The 20,882-nt window shown below is 41.3% G+C and overlaps 1 long non-coding RNA gene across 1 annotated transcript; it reads right to left on the bottom strand.

The window, feature by feature from the left end:
- Nucleotides 1-11,612: 11,612 nt before the first annotated feature.
- On the bottom strand, nucleotides 11,613-20,867 carry LOC101864149. Its single transcript, XR_220532.3, has 2 exons — nucleotides 20,689-20,867; nucleotides 11,613-13,671 (listed from the first exon to the last, which is right to left on the bottom strand). It is a non-coding gene; the product is annotated as an uncharacterized LOC101864149 (long non-coding RNA).
- Nucleotides 20,868-20,882: the final 15 nt, after the last annotated feature.

Genomic DNA, 20,882 nt, shown 5'->3' on the forward strand with positions numbered 1-20,882 from the left:
ATGTACAGTGTACTTTAACAGCACAGGGAACCTCCTACAGTACACTTGAAGACTACCGTATTGCTGTGTGATACACTGAGAGTACTGAGAGTGAGAGCTGAGAAATTATGTCCTGTGGTGACTTGTACTTTCAGATTTAATGCTAGATCACTGGATTGATCTTTGGCGGCCAGCCTCAATGTGTTGCGCTGCAGTTCTCACTGGGGCATTCTTTATGAAGAGACAAAGCAATAATATTCAGGATATGTAATTTTTAGGAGAAGGAACAAAAGACCTTACCTTTCACAAAGATGTTTATAATGCTTGCAGACTTGCCAACTGTTCTAAATTTCCAGAGATTGTCCCTGATTCAACAGTAGGGAATGTGAAAGCTGTGCTATATCACATTCACTACACAAAAACCAATACCCCTTTCTGTAACTTTGTTCGCTGAATGATACTTAATCAGATGTTGTAATATTGGGTTTTGAAAAAGTTGGCCAGCCTGAGTTTGTTATGACAATCTTTATATATCATCTCGCAGGGAGTAATATATCTCTGCAACTGAAAAGCCACCCCAATCCACTGCTGATATATTACTTCTGCTACTACAGTTTAACCAAACAAAATTGAACAGTGGAGAAGAAAACATAATGCCATCATGTATCATCCATTGTAACGCTTTGCTGTTCCCTAAGTTCATTTATGCTTTGGGAAGGGTATCTCTACACTACATAAGCAGTGGCAGGGATTGAGCTGAATTCTCCAATCAATCTCCCTCTCAGGACACCCATCCTGTGCAAAAGCAGGTTTCTAGTATCCGTGTTGTTATCTTCACACAGTAGATTCTATTTAGACTTTGACTATGTTGGACTTGGTGCGCTAACTGGCCAAAGACATGAATAGCTTTGGCGATGGGCTTGAAAAACCTAGCTGGCATGTCTTTCTTGCAACGGGCACTACCACTTCTTAGAATTTGTTTATATTATGTTGTAACTATGTGCTGTAGCAGAAAAACACCCATGATGCACATGTATAAAAATATATGAAAAGAAAAAAGGGACACACTTGGAGGAGTTATGGTTTGTTACTCTTCCATCAAGTAAAATATTTTAATTATTAGTGAGACTCGACTGAATCAGTACAAAGTAGGCATATAGGTCTTTGCAGGAAGGCTGCTTATTTTAAGTGATGATATTTAAAAAACCTTGACAAACCAAATTTAGAGGAAGGCCTATATGTTACAGCCTTAAAATAACTGAAATGGATATATGGGTGAAGGACATTTAACTAATGAGGACCTTTCTTTTACTGCCAACAAATTTTTAATGCTTGTCCTGAATTTCAGGGTTAACGGAACCGCAGAAAGAGACTTTTCATTTGCTTTGCCTGTAGATACAATACAGCCATTCACAGCCATTTATTTTTATGGTCAGTGAAGGCTAAAACTGTTAGTGTTTTATTTTCTGCTTACAAACATTTTCATACTTGTCATATTATGATTTTTGTTTTCTCAGTAGCACTATAATTAGTATTAATTACCCCTTTCTTATTTTGTTTCATTAGCATTTAGATCCCCCCTTGCTGTCTATTCTATCATTACTTTTGTCTATTCTCTTGTTTTCCCCTCTCATAAGACCATTGTTTAAATTATTGTTATTTGCTTTTCTTCAACATAAAATTTACATTCAGGCAGGCCTACTGTTACTATGTGCAAACCTCTTTATGCTACTAAAAATTATAATTTCTGCTTCCAGCAAATCTCAACCTCTCTTAAAAACAACAACTGATAACACATACAGTACGACTTGACATGTCATGCTGTTTTCCCAGGGTGCTGGCAGAAGCCGATGGACTTGAGATTCTACATTTTCTCACTTTAACTTTAATTTAAATGTTTTGTTGTATTGTTCTCAAGTGCAAAACAATTTAATATAGAATTTGAGATATAGAAAAAGTTTCAAAAAGCAAAAGAAATAGCCAAGAAATCATAGTTGTTGAAAAAAGGGGGAAAACATCAAGTGAGGAGTTGGATTTGTAATTATACATGATGTACACGCTTGGGCAAATCAATCATTGCATAGCATAGTACAGTGGAATCTTGTTATAACGAGAGGGAGGGGACCTGTACGAAATGTCCATTACAGCAGGATTCTGGTTTTAAGGGATCCAGTAATAAATTCAAGGGAAATAGTAAAGTAGGCCTAATCTATGAGTTTGGTGTTCTGTTTATTCCCTTTTGCAGTTCCCCTGATGATGATTTTGTTCAACATGTTCTCTAGGTCTCACTTGATCAAAAATCGAATCTGGTTTCTTTCTCTAGCATTAGCAGTGTTGACGACTCGGCGTTGGTGATCAGAAAGAAAGGGCTCTGGCTCTAGGCTAACTCGCCGGCTGTGTTGTCCCCCACCCAACCACACCCTGTGGTGCGTTGCGTCTGCTTGCGCACGTCACACATTCACTCCATCCATCCCGCACCAGAAAAGTGAAAGGCTCGGTATGTCTAGTTAATCTAGACTGGGCTGGCCTATCACGCGATGCGTTCTGCTTGTCGTCTGTGCTTGCCACATCCTCCCCACTCATTCGCTCCGTCCTTCATTGTTGGTTCGCGTGGGCTCGCCCATTCTTTGTTTCGCTGGATCACCAACAGCTTTCTCAACTGGCAAGGTTTTAATATGTTTAATTAAAGTTTAATTGGTCTGTGCGTTGTGCACAGCAGCAGCAATATTCCGTAATAGCCGACTCGCGTGACTGTTTGATTGTGCAATAGCAGTATCTTATTTACAAAGATAAAGAAGGGAAAAAACGGGGTTTTAGAATAGTGTCTTTATAACAGACTTCTCGTTATTTCAGGACTCGTTATGTGTGGACTCCACTGTACTGACTTTGTTTGCCATAGTTATGTACTATGACTCCTCTGTACATATGGCTTTGCTACATTAAAAAAATGAAAGGGGAAAGTCATGGGAACATTTGACGAACATGCAAATGCAAGACTAACCAGCAACCAGGAAATGGAATATGAGTTTGAGCCCTATAGAGATAACGAAGAACTATATTGCGCTATAATGATAAGTACAGTGCTCTCCTGGTCGCCTTCATCTCGTCTAGTCAATCCTAACTCTGTACATGTATTATAAATATAAATTGTCTCTACATTTTGTTCAGCACAACTGTCCATTTTTTAAATGAAATAATTAGGCCTATATGATGCCTCTGCTTTGATTTTTTTTTTTTTTTTTGGGTTCTCAGGACAATGAGAGCTTGGTGGTCAATTTGAACTTAATGCTTTTTGTTGTTTGTACCCTGTACATGTCTGCATGTGTATCATTTTGTTTTGAGCAAGCCGTTTAAAAATTGTCCACATGTGTTTAAGTGTCTTCTTGGGCTCTTCTTTCTTGATGTTGAACAAATTAATGTCGTTCTTTTCATTTTTGTTGTTTGAAATGGATTCAAATTTAAGACCTTTTCCTTTTTAACCATTTCCTGTCAATTATCGCAGAAGCTTACTACTATAATAATAATTTCTTTATTCTAGTATACTCTTTGGCGTCTCTTAGCCCTTTGATGCAGACTTCAGGGTCAATCTTTATTGGCACAAGAAGTTGAAACTGAAATTAATTTCTTGAAGAAAATCAAAAATTGAAAGTGGAACTAATGCTAGAAAATAATGGCTAAAAAAGTTTGACTCACAAGAATCTGCCATGGCACAACTTTGAGTGTCAAAATTTCTATCATTATAATACATGTAATACAATGACTCACCCCAATATGATTTCAATGATGAACGACACCACAGCACTACTTTAGACTCATTTTGTCTTTGTCTTTTTCAGGCTGACATAATTTAGCAGTAACTGCATTATATCTTTTTTTTTTATTTCTTCTTTGCACTTTCCTAGATCCACTTTCTGAACATCTTGATATGGAGTCTAGCAGTATGGCAAGGTAGACAGAGTGATTGGGATATCTTTGCTTATATATATATAAATTGTATTAATATGATCTAGATCTATTTCTAATCCGTTTTTTGCAGTGTTAATGTTAACTGGTAAGGAAAAATCTAAATAATACAATATGTTTCAACAATGAGCTTAGTATGTAGAGCAAGAAGTAAGGAGGTTGTCTGCTAGTGGTAGTGGTAGAGACCTTGCTAGAAATGGACCAAAGTTGTTATTTTTTAATTTGAAAGAAATGAATAATGTGATATCTCTTAAGTTTCAATTTACAATTTTAGGTATAAATATATATGAGGTATTGAAAAATATCATGTATTAAAAAAGACATCTTTATCTCAATGAAAATTATCTATTCGTTGTTTTATTTTCTCTTCAGTAACAAACCAGAGACTTAATGAATGTGTTACAGGAACTTCATCCTGATATCCTGCTCTTTTTGTGATGGAACATTGGATAGACAGCATTGATTTTTTAAATACAGTTTACAGTCTAGCAGACACTTAGCTAGCAGATTTTCAGGTCCTGAAATGTTTCTTAGCTTTGTATTTAAACACGTAAGTATAGTTAAACTCGGTTTCAATGAACTCTGATTCAACGAAAGTAGTTGGATTCCCTGTTTTTTCTATTCATTAAAATCAATAAAAAATAACTGGGATTCAACGAACACATAAAGGAGCAAGCTCGGATTCTACAAAGTCGCTTGCAGGATGAACAGCCCCCGCTTACGTAGCTTCGCTCATTTTTCTCCAACAATCTTATCTATTCCTTGAAACCATCCTTAGCATCTGCATTGTGAACCATTATTTGCTTACCCTGTTGTTTATATCTTATGCGACCGACAGCACGCACACATGCATCTCATAGTGTGTGTCGGAGTCGGACGAGCGGTCAGCACACGTGTGACTGTGTGCGTGTGTCTGGGGAAGGGGGCACAAGCGGTCCGGGCGTGGAACGTCAGTAAGGGGCTGTTCAAATATAATCTTACACATGGAGGGGGAGGGAGGGGGGTCTTTGGCTCCCGTAAGAAAAGTGTAAGAAATAGGGGGGGGGTCTTGAACCAATGTAATTTTACACTTTTGTGAGGTGAAAAAATGAGTAAAAAAAGGGTGGCCTTGGTCAAGGTGTGCAGAGGCCACAAGGAATGTGGAAAGTATTTTCCAAGTATTGCAGCATTCTCTCTCTCTCTCTCTCTCTCTCTCTCTCTCTCTCTCTCTCTCTCTCTCTCTCTCTTTAAATTCTCTCTCTCTCTCTCTCTCTCTCTCTTTAAATTCTCTCTCTCTCTCTCTCTCTTTAAATTCTCTCTCTCTCTTTTCTCTCTCTCTCTCTCTCTCTCTCTCTCTCTCTCTCTCTCTCTCTCTCTCTCTCTCTCTCCTGGCGCTGTGGCTTCATAAACGGTCAGCGATGCCGACAGCACGTAGGAACTCAACACTTGCCCGGGGGTCCTTAAAAAGTGCGGGACATCTCAGGAACACTTGGTCCATAGTTTCGTCCTCCTACTTGCAGGCTCGACAGGATGGATCTGGGTTTGTCTGCTGGCGCAATTTAGCGGAGATATGATCTCAGCTTGGGCGATTTTCCACCAGTTTTCATTTTGGAGAGAAGCCGGCGGTCCTGTCGTCTGAGTCTGAGCGAGGCCTCAAGCTGGTATGATGGCGGCTGGGAAAACGGCAGTTTGGGTTTTGCCTCTCTCTTCCACTTTGCGCCGGTCGATCGGTGGATGACGGCTTTAGCTGTCGAGAAATCGATTGGCGTGTCAATCTGGGTAAGCGCTGTTGCTTCTTTGGCGATGCTTTCAACTTCCTCGTTCCCAGCCAGTCCAGCGTGGCCTGGAATCCACTGTAAGCAGATGGAACATTCAGAGCGTTGACAGAGGGTGTGCAGATGCTGCCAAATTGAGCATGCCACCTTTTCCGATTGGTTGGTAGGGGCGTATGAGAGGCGCATGACTGCTGACATTGAATCAGTGTATGTATGAATGCGTACACTGCTCGGAAGGCTGCCTGTTGTATGTAGTGCCACAAGCATGTCCAGCGGTGTGTCCAGAGCTACAAGCTCGACCCTGTAGCGGGAACAATACCGGCCCGCGGGTACACGTTGGTCGAGTTCGATATTACCGGTCTTGATCAGTATTCCACTGCCTCCATACTCAGTACCGTGCTTAGCTGAACCGTCAGTCCAGACTTCTACATCGGGCAGGCGGGGCGATCGAATTGTAGCCTCTACTGCTGCTTTCCTGACGGCTGGTTCATTAGCACGCTTGCAGTCGACGACAAGATCGGTGCTAAAAGTCACGTTGTACGATGCAGCCTTCCACGGTTGTGTGTGTGTGGGGGGGGGGGGGGGGGGGGGGGGTAAAACAACCAGCTCCTCACGTGGGTACGTATCCAGTTCAGTTTCGGCTACGAGGTTCTGGACATGCTTTCTCCAGTTCGACTTGCCTGTCGGCGTGGGCTCTGATTTTTGTTGCGGGGGCTCTGCGTTGGTTCGTTGCAGGCAGACCCATGGACTTCTCGAATGAGATGGCAGTAAAGGCATCAGCTCTATGCCTTAGTGGTAAATTGTCTGCTTCGATGAGGAGGCTGTCCACACGAGTACCCGTTGAGCAGCCCGTGATGATTCTTGCAGCTTCATTCTGCTTTCTTTCCAGTTTCTGCAGGTTGGAGGGTTTGGCAAGAGGCATGTAGGCAGGGGCACAATAGCTGACCGACAAGTAGCATAATATATTGGCTTTATGCATTCCCTTGATGCACCCCAGGTGGTGCCTGTAAGGGCTTTCAATGGTCGAAGTCTGCTTTACAGTTTTAGCTCAAGATTTTGGATGTGGGCGTTGGAGGATCATAGAGTACGATCAAGTGGGACCCCAAGTAAGGTGGGGTTGGAGTTGAAGGTGATGGGGGAGCCTTTGAGTGAGAGTGCTGGTTTTCGCTTGGCCTCGTGAGTGCTGGTGGTGAAGAAGGTGCACTCTGTTTTCTCCGTACTGATCTCCATCTTGTTTTGCTTAGCCCACTGCTCAAGTAAGTTTATGGCTGCTTGGACACTGTTTTCAGCCTGATTTATGTCTTCGTTGGTGGCGTATATTGTATAGTCATCAGCATAGAGTCCCGTCTTCACGGCTTCAGGCAGGCCTGCTTCAATATCATCAATGAAGACAAGGAACAGTGTGGGGGACAGGGCGCTGCCCCGGGGGACTCCCGGCTCGAAACGGCGAAGCCTGCTTGTTGTGTTGCCGTGCTCGATGCAGGCGTATCTGTCTCAGAGGAACGAACCTATCCATTGGGTGATGCGGCTGGGAGTAGATTCCTCAATCATCTTCTCCATTAGCCTCGTGCGCTATACCATTGAAGAGGCACAGGGCTTTACACTGGAAGAAATGGAGGTGTAGGAAGAAGAGGACACAGAGCATGAAGTTGGAACAGGACCCATATATTTGTAAGACAGCTCAGCAGATGCCCCAATTTTAACAAATATTTTTGACATAATGATGAACACTGCCTTTGTTGATGATAACTAATTTCACTTTTAGTTTTAAGCATAATGATCAGTAATAACAGACACAGTAGAATCCTGGTAAAGTCAACTCTTGCTTACATTCAACACCTCACTGTAGTCCCGTTTCTTACCTTCTTTATTTAAGTAATTGTGTTTTTGATACATGTACAGTCAACCGCTTGAGTGTGAACCTTGCGTAGTAAAGCTGTCCCCGTAGAATTATGCAAATTTAGAAGGCCAAATTATGCCCCCAAAAAAGCAAAATTATGCAAAAATTATGCAAGTTACTGTAACACCATTCGTGACATGTTTTGCACTTTTTCAACACGAAGTTTCATGATTTTCTTGTTTTATGTACAGAAAAATTGAAAACAGAACATATCAGTATCAGCAATTTGTTGTGAATTTGGAAAAGAAAACAATACACATTAGTTTTAAAAATTTTTATTTTTTTAAATAATCATCTCTGTAACTTTCAGCTATAGAAAGGAAAGAAAAATGTTCAAAAAATTTATTATTTTTAAAAAAGGACATCTGGACCTCTGATGCTGGCACATTACTAAAACCAGGGACACCTGTCAAACATGAAACATCAGCAGACATGAGAACAACAACTTTTGATGGATTGAAAAACTGAACATGCTCAAGGAACAAAATCACAACCCTTACCAAGATCTTCTAACAAGGGAAATAACCAACTTTTCCCTTAAATGAGAGCTATTACTGTGATTACGTCCCTTTAGTCACATGGCGAGGCGTTAATTAATTAATAAATAATTGTTTTGTAAAAAAAAAAAAAAAGGGAAAAAACGTGAAAAAACGCGGATAATCCAAAATTATGCAAATGTTGCAGAATTACGCGAAAAAAACGCGGCCGCACAATCGCATAATCCTACGGGGACAGACTGGTGGAATCAAACGTTGCCGTATGCAAGGCTCTACACAGAAACATAGCTTAAATGTTCTGCAAACAGTATGGTATAGATGATAAATAGACAGGCATGCATTTGACATGAATTGGCCCTTTTGCAAAGTACCGGTATGTGTTTGGTAGAGATCAGTGTATTTTCCTGAAACTGTCCTGCATTTCTTCAATATGGCATCAAAGAAACGAAAATGCCTCTCATTTGAAACCAAACTGCTTTTGATTGAGAAAGTCAAATACATTATACATTACTTGCTTGGAGCCTGTAATTATCGCCACAAAAACCTTATGTTTCCTATAAAGAACACCCGGATTTAATTAAATTTAAGGTGAGGCCCGACGACTTCGTTGAATCCAAGTTCCACTACATTGCGAAATTGGTACTTAACAATAATAATACAGTCTAGAGTCTCGCACACACATAGCGAAACACGCACATAGCAAACAGATTTTCAGGGTCCAAATTTTTTTGTCACATGATGTCTATTCTTTTTTAAATTCAAAGCACACTCAAAGAGAAATTTGCGCATAACAAAAAGATTCTCTCTCCCCATGGTTTACTATGCGAAAGCTGGACTTATTTCCACATCCCACTGATTTGATTTCGCTTTTGTGTGTGTGTGTGCTAGACTGAATTAATACTGTGAACTTTGAAACAGTAATGAAGTGAGTAATGAACCTATTGGGCAGTGATCCAACTTGAGGCATCAAAAAGAATACAAATTATTATTGCGGGTGTTTGGTGGGTGCTCTGGTGTGGTTTGCTCCTTCTTTCCTATCAAACAACTATCGTCCTTATCTCTCCTTTTTTTGTTTGTTACTCTCATGTAATAGGCCTACCTCTAAACTTCAGCACATACGATCTAATTGTGTTGCAAGTGCCGTGAAACAAATTAGTAATTGTAATAAGTGAAGAGAATTTTTGTTGTTGACATGACGACAGCTGGGCTTCTATTTCTCTGCATCATGTATACCTACCATGCATTTTTTTCAGGGGCGGCTCATGGGGATAAAAAGTGGGCGTGCACAATATCTATAGCAGGTTGAAGATAGTCAAGGGCATATACAGGGGCGAAGACTGACTTGTTTGACAGGGAAATCAAAGTGAAATGGGACCAGATATGGCCTGTAGATATCACACAAGAATCTTACTCGAGGCGGCGACTCTGAGTTGTGAATGAAAAAAATCCGGAATTCATATTGTATGTTCAACCGCCAAAATAATCGGGAAAGTATCTTATTAAATATCAGTTCCCACTAAAATTAAACTTAACTTTAGATGTGAATACATAAACATAAAGCAAAGAAGCAGAGATGTCAGTACTAGATATATATGTTATAGATCTACCAGTGAGTCTAACTCTTTGGTAGAACATGACAATTATTATTTTTTAAATTTCACATTTGGCTGTTTTTGTTAGCCTTTCGCGGCCAGGAGCTGGTGTCATAATCGAGGTCACGATCTGATTATAGGACGGTAAAAAGTCGAGGAAAAAAAACAAGCACAAGCAGCAGTCAAGAGATTATTAAGAGTTAGTTCCCTTCACATTTGTGAGGTAGACTCGACCAGTGTTAGTTAGCTTACTTAATCAGGGCTTGTGATTGATTTTAACTGTGGCCCCAAAGGGGTGAACAGGGTATATGTGGCAATGAAACAGCTTTGACTGCCATGCACATGTTCCCTTCAACTCTATTCCAGCCTCACTTTATTTGTTGATTACGAACATCTTTTGACATTTAATTTATGAGGTTTAATTTTAAGGATGAATTTGACAGCGACAATGTTTCAAAATTAGAAAGGGAAGCAGTGATTATTTGATTATATAGACGCTTCGCCCCTGGGCATATAGTACCTGTAATGGATCGTCGCTTTGATTTCTAGAACTAAATCTGTTTGTTAGCTAAACATCAGTTTCTTCATCCTGCATTGGAACTGAACACTCAAGTACACATGTAATAAGTTTCACTACTCCACTACGAAACCATCCAAAGGCACAACTCACAGGACGCAGGACGGTGAGTTAAGTATGCCACGTTCACCGCCCTCTGGTTCATCATCACAGAGTCCTAGAGGCAAGACAATGAACCAATCACAATTCACTTGAGCACTTCGCTGAATTGCTCCGGGGATCACATCATTTTGGCATAAAATAGTGTGCAGTCTATCGCGTTTATTTTTAGACTGCCTACTGTGGGCTATGTTTCGTGGGTGCACATTTGAGATGTGCCGTCTTATTACAAATATTAATGTACCGCCAAACTCTCTACGAGTGTCGTCATCGTTTGGGTTATCCCACAGAGCGATTTATAGGTCAGGTTACCACTGTTGAATACAATGTATCCTATTATGTTTAGGTAAAGCGTGTGGACTTTGGCATGGCATAGTAGATGTTTTATGGCGCTTTTAACACAGAAATGATAGTTAAGGCGCCAGCGACGACCTTGTTTTGAAATAATACTAAAATTTGGCTAGTGTTTGTTTCTGACTTCTTTTATTTTTTGTTTGGGGATGCTTTTCTAACAGAACATTAAAACATTTTGGGCTGCACTGTACGACCGTGCTCTATGGACGAACGGCGCCTGATTTTTTAACCTGTGGTCAGTAGAAGGTACCTGACTGCACTACCAGAAATGTGACTTAGGACCCCTGATAAAAGTGGCATTGCATTCAGTACATATGAATCCCTTAGACGTGACTGAAGAACTTGTAGCTGGCTTCCACAGGAACCTAGTAGCTAGACTCTAGTTCTAAAATTTCTTGAGTGCTCTTCCATAACAAGGGATGAAGCTGTGTAAGAGGAACGAACGTTCAGACAAAACTACTCAGTTCCAACTCCATCCTGTCCCAAATGATTTTGTAGATTGCTAGCATAGCAAAACAGTTACTATGACTATGAGTATGAGTTTTTTTCTCAGACGAGAAAGGTGTAAATTTTTACTGATAAGTTGTAAGTTTTATGAGAAATTGCGTAGATCTATCTTTTTTCCCCTTTTCCCTCCTCCTGAACGTTTTCTCAACATCAAAAATATGAAATTAACAACATCAAAATCAAAATGAGACTCAAATTACTCAAAAACATTTTGGACTTCAAAAGGTGATTTTAGCCTCATTCTGACTGTTTGCATGAGACTTCATGCTTCATGCCCAACAATATTACACACAAGTGAGTACTCTTGTACTTGTACAGATTAAAATAAACCAGCAAACAAGATATTTTATTTGAGCACTGTGCACCAAAAGTAAAAAGAATCCACCAGTATCTGCACAAAGAAAATGTTTATTTCAGATAAAAACGTATTACAAAGACAATCTCATCATAATGAAATCAGAACAACATACAATTTATAAAAGGAACTTGAGGAAACAGAAACTACTAGTAGGACATCTCCAGGTCTAAGTAAGTTTAGTAAGACACAATTTTCATAGCAATAAATCTTTCACTTGGAAACTCAAGGTGTATGGGAATTATTTTGAAATTGAAGGAAACCTTCTCAAGAGGTAATAATTCAGGCTGTGCCCTGTGAAATTTCTGTGAAAAGAACAGGAACCCTCAAATGTAACATTAGTACAGGATGTAATAGTTGCGATATAATATTAATATTAATATAAAATTAAGACTTAATAGTATAGTATAAATTTACATATTATTAAGGTGTGCATTTTTCTTCGTTTCCCCCTCACTCTCATCCCCAACAACAAAATTTTAACCTCTCCTTCTTTCACTACCTATTCATATCAGTTTCAAAGAGGGAACTGTGACAAAATAAGGTATGGTACACTTTATTAATAATAATCATAATACCCCTCTTGTGAGTACTCTTTACACTTAACTTGTATAAAAGAAAAGACATTGCTACAGGCTGTATTTCCACAAAAGACTTTGCTTCGTACCGGGGTACAAATTAACATACAGTCAAACCTGCTCTTTGGCGCTCATATGACCTTATTCAGTTGCGAGCGCCATAAAACCTCTACTAAAACTTTTTTTTTTTAAATCCTGCTCTAAATAAATGGTCACCTGTCCACCAAGACAATCATCTGTACAAATGACAACTTCCCACTTTCCCCCTTTTTTCTATTTCAATGGCTCCGATGTCTGTCCACCTGTCTTAAAAAGGAAATCACTTTTTCCTCGACAATGGGTAGCTGTCTTGGACAATTCAACTGCTCTTCATTTAGCCAGGAAAGCCCTAGACATGGGAATTCACCCCGTGTGGGGACAGTAAAATTTAGGAAATCACTTTTTCCTCGACAATGGGTAGCTGTCTTGGACAATTCGACTGCTCTTCATTTAGCCAGGAAAGCCCTAGACATGGGAATTCACCCCGTGTGGGGACAGTAAAATTTAGGAAATCACTTTTTCCTCGACAATGGGTAGCTGTCTTGGACAATTCGACTGCTCTTCATTTAGCCAGGAAAGCCCTAGACATGGGAATTCACCCTGCGTGGGGACAGTAACATTTATATGTATCTTCTTGCAGGTAGGTAAAAAAAAAACAACAACACATTCTTATATTATCTCTGAATACACTACTATGTACTTGACATGTCAGAGAACAGTAGATCCTGAGTCTCTGAAAGTTTGAAGGTGGTTGGTGGGGAACACCACTGGTAGGTCCTGGTTTTTTTTCTTTCTTTCTGTTGTTTTCTGTCTGTCTGTGTTACTTTTTTAAAATAAGAAAATAGAAAGTTTTGCTTGACAGAAAATAGATGAGCTATAATATATACAATGTCAAACACACACACTGAAATGATTGAAAATTGATGTATTTTACCTATGAAGAAATAGGCCCACCATCAGGCATTCATTTAATTTGCCCACACACTCAGTATTGAGTGTCATCCAAACACATAAATACACAAACTAACTTGCTTAATGTTTACAGACAGCACTTCATACTCCACGTTACAGTCACAGTGCATTCAGATAGAAGGTCATTTGTGGCAGAGACAAGTTTTACCTCGGCCACATCCTGAACGCAAAGTTAACACATCAAAAAGCGATGAACTGTCATTGTCATTCTAAAGAGATACATTCAAGATTCTGTCTTTCCTTCACTAGTGCAACATATTTTTCACTGCATAATATCCACTTTATGCCGTTATCAATTAAAATGCACTTGCAAAATACAGTTCACCATCACTATGATGAAGGCTGGGCTTGTTTCAGTAGGTTGCGCTGTTCGTACTTCTCGACCGACTCTCTTTGGGCCTGGTCTTTGATTCTCTGCCTGGTCTCCATGAGAACTTTTCTGTTGCTGATCACAGAGTCCCTGGCTAAGACAAATCCAGACAGGCCTGTGGCGATGATCCCTATCCTGTGAAAGCGATCAAAGTAAATTCAAAGAAAAAAAAAGGTTTTACAATAGGCAATAGGGTTCATGAGTGGAGTTTACATACCGGTATTTTTACACATATGTAACAGAGGAGAGTGATGAGCTTACTGGGACCCAAAAACCTTTTGGGTAATAGGAAGTTCCATAAACCACCGGTAGCCCTTAAAAGGCAGATAAAGATACGTTAGTGGAAATTCTCTATGCTCTATTTGAAAAGGAGGAAATACCATCCCACAGGAAGGAAGGCCACCTAATCAAGGGGCCAAAGAAGGGAGACCTCAGCAATTGTAACAACTACAGAGGCATTACACTCCTATCCATACCTGGGAAAGTCTTTAACAGGATACTCCTGTAGAGAATCAAGCTGGTAACAGATGAGAAGCTCAGAGGAAACCAGGCAGGATTCCGCAAAAAACGATCATGTGTGGACCAGATCATTACTCTGCGCATCATTGTTGAGCAATCGTTTGAATGGAATTCACCACTTGTGGTCAACTTCATTGATTATGAAAAGGCGTTTGACAAAGAGGACAGGGAAACTCTGTGGAAACTCGTGCCGCATTTCGGAATACCTGACAAAATCGTCAAGCTTGTGAAGGCGACCTATGACGGAACAAACTGCCTAGTCTTCCACAAAGGACAACTCTCAGAACCATTCCAGGTACAGACAGGAGTGCGACAAGAATGCTTGCTCTCCCCTTTTCTCTTCATACTGGCAATTGACGGGGTCATGAAAGAAGCCACTAGAGGCAAGCGTAATGGAATACAGGGGATCCTGCACGACTTGGACTTTGCTGATGACCTTGCACTGCTCTATCACACACATGCTCAGATGCAAGAAAAGACCAAGGAACTCAACAGCCCACCAAGGAGTGTTGGCCTACGTATACATCCCGGAAAGTCAAAAGTAGTGAAGCTAAGAAAAGTTTCAAGCCCTGCTGTGACAGTGGAAGACACTCCCCTAGAAGAAAAAGACTCATTTACCTACCTTGGAAGTGTCATCGATGGTAAAGGTGGAACCGAGGCAGATGTTAAAGCAAGAACCGTCAAGGCAAGGTCAACATTCAATCAATTATCAAAAGTCTGGAAAGCAAGCAACATGTCACTGCGCACCAAGATTCGACTCTTTAACTCCAACGTCAAGTCTGTGCTCCTCTACGGCTGCGAAACTTGGAAGACAACAAAGACAGTATACTGAATAAAGTCCAGACTTTCATCAACAGATTCATGTATGAGGAGTATTCTAAGAATTAAGTGGCAGGATAGAAAGAATGAAGAGCTGTGGGAAAGTACAGGACAAAAGGATATAGAAATAGAAATAGGACTAAGAAAGTGGCGATGGATGGGACACACCTTAAGAAAGCCCAGCGGAAACATCACAAGACAGTCACTGCAGTGGAACCCACAAGGAGCATGAGGCAGGGGTAGGCCACAGGAAACATGGAGGCGTGGAAAGGGACAGAAGAGAGATGAAGCTCACTTGGAACGAGCTTGGAAGGATGGCCCAGGACAGAGATAAATGGAAGGAGCTTGTATATGTGGCCTATACCCTGCCAGGGGTGAAACGCATTGATGATGATGAATATGAAGTTACTGTGGGTTTTTTATTAATTATTAAAAGGGGGAAAAATGTTGTCCCACATTGTTGTTAACTTAAGATGTAGTTCAAAAGCACCACATAGAGCCTACACAAATCACTGCCAATGTACAACAGTAACATACAATATTGTGTTCTGACTAAAAAAAAATCACTCTAAATATTCATAATTTAAAAACAGAAACAACTTCAGCTGACATACTTGAATGAATCAAAAGATTTGACCTTTCTTAAAGTACTTGGTAAACCATTCCAGATCTTGGGGCCTTGGTATTCAAATGCCCTTTCACCCATTGTTTTAAATTTCATTGAGACGGTAAAACAAATTTCGTTTTGACAGCTGATGACCTTAAACTGTGAGTTGGAAAGTACAGTCTTTTTTTAATTGATAAATAAGATGGCGCATTATCATTCAAACATTTGTGACCTAGGGTGGCCAACTTGTACACGATTCTTTTCTCAACAGGAAGCCAAAACAATGTCCGTAAAAGAGGTTTTGCAGAGTCTCACTTTCTTCTCCGTAAAACTAAACGTGCAGCGTTGTCTTGGACAGTTTGAAGTCTTTCAACTTTCTCCAGTGATATTCCAGATAACAAGGAGTTACAATAATCGAGTTCTGATAGAATTGAGCTAGTTACAGTATACCCCCCATCCCCTCGCCCCTCCCCTCTACGCATCCAACTTAAATACCCCCCCCCTCCAAAAAAAACCCTATCCATCTCCCATTCCGCTTATTGGAGAGAGTTTAAGGGGGGGGGGGGGGGGGGGGGGGCAGAATAATCTAAATTATTAGAGGGGCGGAATTAAAAAACTTTGTATGTATAAATAATGGCAGCCATATGAAATGACAAACATACAAAAGTTGGCACTGTTCTGGAGAAGTGGTCCGGGCCTAACTCCATAGACATTTATACAACGAAGTGGCTAGCTGTACTTAAGTACGACTAGCCTGAGAGTCTAGCCGTACGACTGCCAGTCTAGCCGTACTTAGATTTAGGTTTGGCCTTATTGACTCAAACCTGCTGAGTACAGTAGTCTCCGCCTAAACGCATGGTGCTCGGGATGGCTCCTTAGTGTGTGTTTATACGGAGTGTGCGTTTACATGAACCTTAGTAAAGGGAGGAAGGGACACAGTCATCTCAATTCCTTATTACTCTAGTGATCTCCCTTGGAGGAGGGAGTCATTTTTGCAGATAATGTGACGACACGTGACTGTTTTGTGAAGGATTCCCCGACAGGGATTAAGAATACAAAGGCGTTGAATGGGGGGGGGGGGACAAACTCAATGTAACGAATTTGCACTATAAACGTCGGGATCAGATAGCCTAAAAGGAAACTGTTGGTCATAGTCATAGAGACAACGGACAGCCCCGTGGCTTTCCAAGCAACCACCTCTGACCGTAAATTTATGCAGAATCATCCTCGAGAAACATTTTCTCTTGTGATTCGTTGAACAAGTACGTTATAAGGTCTTCGAGCGCAGCTTATTAGGCTTACTTGGCTAATCTTTAATCCTATAGAGGCCTGTCTAGTGTTTTACGTCATTTACGCATGTCGCGTATCAGGCCTAGATCTAACTTCTAACTAAATACAGTGGAATCCTATTACAACGAGAGGGAGGGGACCGGAGCAAAATGTCCGTTATAGCAGGATTCTCGCTATAAGGGATCGAGTAATAAATTCAAGGGAAACTGTAAAGTAGGCCAAATCTATGATTTTGCGGTTCTGTTTATTTCCTTTTAATATCTCCCCTGATGATGATTTGGTGGTTTCAACATGACCTTTAGGTCTTACTTGATCAAAAATCGAATCAGGTTTCTTTCTCTAGTGCTAGATCTAGCGATGTTGACTGACAGCTCGGCGTTGGCGATCAGAAATAAAGGGCTCGTGGCTAACTCGCCTGCATTCCGTCAGCTTGTGCACGTCACTCATTCACTCCACCCATCACATTGCTGTGACCTCTCCATCTTCATCGGAGAAGTGAGAGGCATGGTAGGCCTTGATTATCTAAACTAGGCTTACACTGGCCAATCAAGCGATGCGTTCTGCTTGTCTGCGCATGCCACACCTTCCCTACTCAATCGCTCCGGCCTTCATTGTTGACACATATTGGCTCTCCCATTCTTTGTTTCGCTAGATCAACAGCAAGTTTCTCAACTGGCGAGGTTTTTTAATTATGTATACTTGGCCTATGCACTGTGCACAGCAGCAGCAATATTCCGCTATAGCCGACTCGTATGTTTGTCTGATTGCGCTATAGCAGTATTTTATTTACAAAGGTAAAGAAGAGAAAAAAACGGGGTTTTAGAATAGTGTCTTTATAACAGACTTCTCGTTTTTTCCTAACTCGTTATAAGTGGACTCCACTGTATTACACGCAGTCACTCAAACTCAAACACCAGTCAGAAACCTTCTCTCAAAGATACATTTCCAGTGACCAATCAAAAAACATTTCAGTTCCCCCAATCTTTAATTCTATAGAGGCCTGTCTAGTGTTTTACGACGGCATTTACGCCCCAACATTTATCCGACTAGCCCTAGACCGAGACCTATGCGTCAGTGGAAAGTAGTAGGGTGTGTAAACGCTGTCCATCACTCTCTTTGTACAGCATGAGGAGCACTCTCACCAAATATCCCATTTTCTAGTAAATTCTAGGCTTGTCTTATGCAGGCTGTGCAGGTTGGCGTGAAAATTACCCCTTGCCAAGCTTAACTTGTCGGCGTGTTTCAGATCGGAGCGTGAGTTTAGAGGGAGTGACCGTGCGTTTGAACGTCATAATTATATAGTAAAAAAACCCTCAGATGACAAAAGCGTGCGTTTGAGCGGAGCGTGCTTTTGTATGGCGTGCGTTTAGGCGGAGACTACTGTACACAGGTCTCATTAGATCTAGATCTAGTAATTATTCAGGTTTAAAATACATGCAAGTCAGTGAGGCACCTTTTAGTTTTGTTTGAAATACAAATACTTTAGGCATTGCAAACTAAAAATTTCATTTACAATTCAGCCATCAATAATAATAAGTACGGCTAGCCTGATATTGTACTTAAGTACGGCTAGACAATGAATCAGGCTAGCGAGTATGTACGGCTAGCCTGCCAGTCTAGCCGTAATCCTAGGCCCTATACATTAGAAAACAGGTCTCATTAGTAATAATTCAGGTTTGAAATACATGCACTGACATTAAGGCACCTGGTTTCTCTTTAGGTAGAATCTACAGCAAACTGATAATTTATTCATAATTCAGTAGGCCTATTTTTTTTTGGGGGGGGGGGGGGGAGGGGGGAGCAGTCTAGCCATCATATTAAAAATAAGCACGGCTAGCCCAGCTCTCTAAGTACAGCTAGCCAACAAGTCTATCCTAGCAGTCTAGCCGTCATTAAGACATGCGATTAAACGTAGAAAGACGCAAACTATTTTTAGGTACGGCGTCCATCTTGTTTGACGTCACACCAGGATTCCTCTCCGATCACGTGACTACATCTAATCATAGCCTACCGGATGGCACCAAAGATGGAAGTGTCTATGTTATAACGCTTAATTTACACCACGTTCTCGGAAGTTCTGATGGCCGAATAGACAGCGTGTCTGCGTTTGAAGTCATGCAATGATTTTAGGAGCGGTTCGATTCCGGTCCCTGACTATTTTTTTTTCTCTTTTTCTCCTCCCGACAGACCAACAGTTTCATAAATTATAATTTGCAGAGCTTCTTTGAAGCTTGTTTGTTTTTTAATGTATATTAGCGATGAAGAATGCAGGAAGGGGGGGGGGGGGATAGATCTAGATCTAGATCTAATCCTCTAGGCGTCTTTATGGCAATTTTCGTACACTTCCATCTTCGGTGCCGTATGCGGTTGGCTATACTTAGATGTAGTCACGTGATCAGAGGGGAATCCTGGTCTGACATCAAATAAGATGGGCGCAGAACCTAAAAATAATTTGCGTCTTTCTACGTTTAATCGCAAGTGTCATTAAGTACGGCTAGCCTCTTCCTTAAACACAAAATCAAAAACAAAAACGGAAGTCGATTAAAAAAACTGAACTGAGGTGTCTGCCAAACCTATTTGAGACTAGATCCATTTTTGGCACTATTCTGAATTATGTTTTTTTTAATGCGCTGAGAACAATATTTTGGCACTATAAACTGCCACCATTATTTTGTGAATTTAGCGGGGAGTCCCCCCTGCACTCCCTCCCCACCCCCTTTTTTTAAAAAAGGCAACTTACGGTTTTGTTTCAGATTGTGTACATACAGATCATTAAATGTTTATGGAGTAGGCTAGTTAGGCCGGGACGACTTCTCCCGAAGAGTCCGTAATTGTATAGTTACCACAGCAATAAAAAAGAACAAAGAGAGGGATGTATAATATAGAATATAATGAGTCACAACGTAGGCCTACTAAGTCTTAGAGTAAATTAAGAGTTTATAATGTAAAAAATCTCTGAAACTGAAAGAGCTTCAGAAATTAAATCAGACCAGAAGCCAAGCAGTGCATGTGGTGTAGGTAGGGGTGGGGCGAGCGGACGGACGGGTTCGTTACTCATGGACTCAGTCAGAGCGAACGGGTAACGGACGGCCATGAGAGCGAACTGCGAACCTCAAGACAGTTCGTTTTTTGGGTCCGCTCCACAATTTGACTCTCTCAGCGAGCGGACTGCGGATCTCAAGCCTCAAGCATGAAGTCAGTTGGTTTTTTGGGTCTGCTCCACAATTTTATTCACTGGGCGGGCGGGCGAATGGACGAACTCTAGCAGATGAGATACTCGACGCGAGATTAGACCCGTCGTCTATTGTTTGTTAATTAGGCCTGATGTTTCAAACCACTAGCTGTGCCACAGGGAGTGAGAGAGGCTGGTGACGTAGTACTATGTGTGTAACCTTTCACCTCATGCGTGGGGCTCACTGTGTACGTTCCAATTATCTCAAAGGCCGGGGGGGGGGGGGGGGGGGCGCGGAAATTTCCGTCATGAACGCCTAGCTACAATGTGAGGCAGGAGGGTGATTTTAAAATTATTTTTGGGGGGTGGGGGGGGGGGTTTAAAAGTTGCAGGCAATGGAAGGAGTCGTTCCCCTCCGTCCGTCCGCCCGCCCGCTCGAATGCATGGAGTCTCTCGGTCCGCCCGTCCGCTCGCTCGCTAAACGAACTGTTGTCTCTGTCCGATGTGTAGCGAGTAGCGAACTACTCCTCGCAAACAGACGATTCGTTACCCGTCCGCTCGTTTGCGGGTAATGCCAGCGGGTAGTTCGGTACTCGCGGACGCTAATTTTGCGAGCCCGACCCAACCCTAGGTGAAGGCTAGTTGAAGGGTAGGTAGGAGTAGGGTAGGCGTAGTCTGTAGTCCTCGCCTTTCTTCACTACCCCGATTACGAAGGAATTGTAATACGATACTAAATAATACATACCACCCTAGGGCTATTTTTGTGGAAGGAGTCAAGATCATTTCTAAGCACACTTCACAGATGCAGCAATCAACTGGTAATTCAATCAGTCTAACGAAATGCACTCCAGAGGATCTGGTTTCACCCTTGCTCGTCACTGTTGTTCGGGTGAAAACTGAAAACATTGGAGGTCACAGGTCAAGACTCTTTTGTTCAAG

The sequence above is a fragment of the Aplysia californica genome, unplaced genomic scaffold, assembly GCF_000002075.1.
Source record: "Aplysia californica isolate F4 #8 unplaced genomic scaffold, AplCal3.0 scaffold00229, whole genome shotgun sequence".
NCBI classification, from domain to species: domain Eukaryota; kingdom Metazoa; phylum Mollusca; class Gastropoda; order Aplysiida; family Aplysiidae; genus Aplysia; species Aplysia californica.